This window comes from Bison bison, unplaced genomic scaffold (assembly GCF_000754665.1).
Source record: "Bison bison bison isolate TAMUID 2011002044 unplaced genomic scaffold, Bison_UMD1.0 scf7180017864193, whole genome shotgun sequence".
In the NCBI taxonomy this organism is placed as follows: Eukaryota; Metazoa; Chordata; class Mammalia; order Artiodactyla; family Bovidae; genus Bison; species Bison bison.
Window position 1 is genome coordinate 3846598 of NW_011494765.1, and position 2777 is coordinate 3849374.

The window sequence follows — 2777 nt, forward strand, 5'->3', positions numbered from 1 at the left end:
AGAGCTCTGTCTGAACTTTGTCCTTTTCTCAAGCAAAAGAAAATATTATTTCACCCTCTAAAGAACCACACATAATAACAGGCGAAATGTCAAGACCAATGTTGATATAAACCCCCAAGGAAAACAAACATCTCTGTACCTTCTCCGCGGCCTCCCCACCTCACCCTGCTCAGCTAGTTTAAACAGATCTAGCGGTGGGCAGAGGGGAGGTGGGGGAGAGCCTGCCTGGCTGGGAGCTGCGAGGGAAACAGGGTCTCTCCCGGACCAGGAGCCGTCTGGGCAAGCCTGGCCTGAGGGGACACACAGACCAGACCCATTAAGAAGTCATCCTGATTCCAAGTCCCGGTGTCGCTCGCTGGCTGTGTGATCTTGGGCAAGTAGCCTGACCTCTCTGAACCTGAGGTTCCTCTTTGGCAAATGGAGAGGATGGCATGGGATCATGCAGTAGGGCACCAAGCATGGCACTTTATGATCATTACCCTCTAGCAGGCCAAGTGTCCCCTGGGGTTGTCACCAGGGAGAACCCCAAGGGGGCATGAAAAACCATGTTCTGACTACCTACTAGGTGCCAGCACTACTGAAGCAGCCCTATGGCAATTACTCATTGAATCCATGCAGTAATCTCCATGTGGAGATGACCATCGAGTTGCAAGAGGCAGAACAGGTTTGGAGAGGTGAAGGGACTTAACCAAGGTCACACAGCTGGGAAGCAGCGTTGAAATTTCAAGCCAGATCCGCTTGGCTCCAAGAACCCAGGCGGGGCTCAACCATGAAGCTGAAAGGCCCAGTTCTAGCCCCAGAGTTTGTGGAACTCTCTGCAGCCCAGGATGTATGTTGTGGGGTGTTGGATTATCCTGCCCAAGAGACCCTCCCCTGCTAAGTTTGGTTCTGGATTGAAACCTCAATTCACCAGCCTGAGCCTACTGGTCCTCCAAGCCCCACCCAGGTGATCTTCTAAACTTCAGTCTAGCTTTTCTTTTTATTTGCTTTTCTGAATTGGAAGCAATCTGACAAATATTCATTGAGCTCCTTCTCTATGCCAGACCCTGGGCTGAGCACTAGGGACCCAGAGTTAAATTCTCCCTGAGCCCAACTCTTGAGAATCTCCCCATCCAGTAGGGGTGGGGTGGGGTGAGGGAGACAGACAGATGTAACAAGACTATTACAGTATATACTAAGTACTCACTTTCATGGTGACTGTATAACCCTTAATAGGACCTTAGTGAAGGGGCACCTGAGACATCCAGAAGAGTCAAAGGGAAGCGGCATCTGAGAGAAGATTTGAAAAGGAACAGTAGTTTGCCTGGAGGATCAGAGAGGAAGAGTGTTCAAGACAGAGAGTATAGCACATGTAAAATTGTGGGGACAGCAAAGCCTCAAGTGATGGGGATTGGCACGCAGTCCGTGTTGATACCAAGCGTGGAGACTGGCAAGAAAGGGTAGCGAGCTGACCCGAGATGCCCCAATGAGAAAGCAGGGTGGAGAGGCTCTCAGGGGCCACATCATGGGAAGTTTTACTGAGGTGGGTTTTATTTCAAGAACAACAGGAGGCCATTGAAGGGACGTAACCAGATCAAATTTGCATTAGAGAAAAATGTCTCTGTGTACAGTGGGGAGAGGGCTTCCCTGGTGGCTCAGTGGTAAAGAATCTACCTGCCAATGCAGGACATGTAGGTTCGATCCCTGGGTCAGGAAGATCTCCTGGAGAAGGAAATGGCAACCCACTTTAGTATGCTTGCCTGGGAAATCCCATGGACAGAGGAGCCTGGTGGGCTACAGTCCGTGGAGTCTCAAAGAGTCGGACACAACTCAGTGACTAAACAACAGCAACAGTGGGGAAACGAGTTCGGAGGAGCAGGGCTGGAGATGGGAGAGCAGTGAGGAGGTAAGGAAATACGGCAGCCTGAACGAGGGCGGAGGGCCAGGGGTGTGAAGGAAGAAGGGGAATAGAGGATGCACAGGAGGTAGAAGTGACAGGGCCTGGTACCCGACGCAGAGCAGGAGTGACTAGAAGAGAAGACAGAAGGATCCACAGGGTGCTCCGATTTCACACTGGGCCAGTTGAGCTGCTGGAGTTTGAGTCATGGGAGCTGACGGGTTACTGGAGGCAAGGGGGTCCTGCGGAGAAGACCAGGGTTGAGGTCTGGAGGCCATGGTAGGGGAGAGGGGTCTTGCCTTGAGACTGAGGGACAGAAGTGATGAGCTGGAGGGTCAACCTGGAGCAGGCAGAGGGAGAACCCTGGGGGCGCTCATCAAGGGCAGGCCGAGGACTCCAGCAGGGCTGGAGTGGCCGGGGCTTCTGGACGCAGCCTTATCTGGGTTTGCGTCCCAGCCCCGTCACCCACCAGCAATGCAACCCCACGGCAACCCCCCCAGCACACACTGCTGCTCCTTCTTCCCTGAGACCCGGGTAGCAGCAGTCCCTGCCCCACGGGAACACATGCACAAAAGGCATTCAGCCACAGGACTGGAGAGCGGAGGACCTGGATAAATGTGAGCGAATAAGAATAATAAATAATGCGGAGCCATCGAGGGGTTTTGAAGCCGGGAAGTGACAAGGTCAAATCTGTATTTTAGAAAGACCCCGCTGGAGGAGGAGTAGCCTTGGGGAGAAACTAAAAGGTCGTGCACTTCTCGAGGTATTTCTCTGAAGTCTGTGGGAAGTTTGTAGTGTCAGGTTAAGGACTTTATTGGTTCCATGTTTGGTTTTTGATTCGGCTGCTTCCTCGGGTCCTCACACGTCGGATGCCGGTCTTACTGACGGAGCTGCTGAGTTT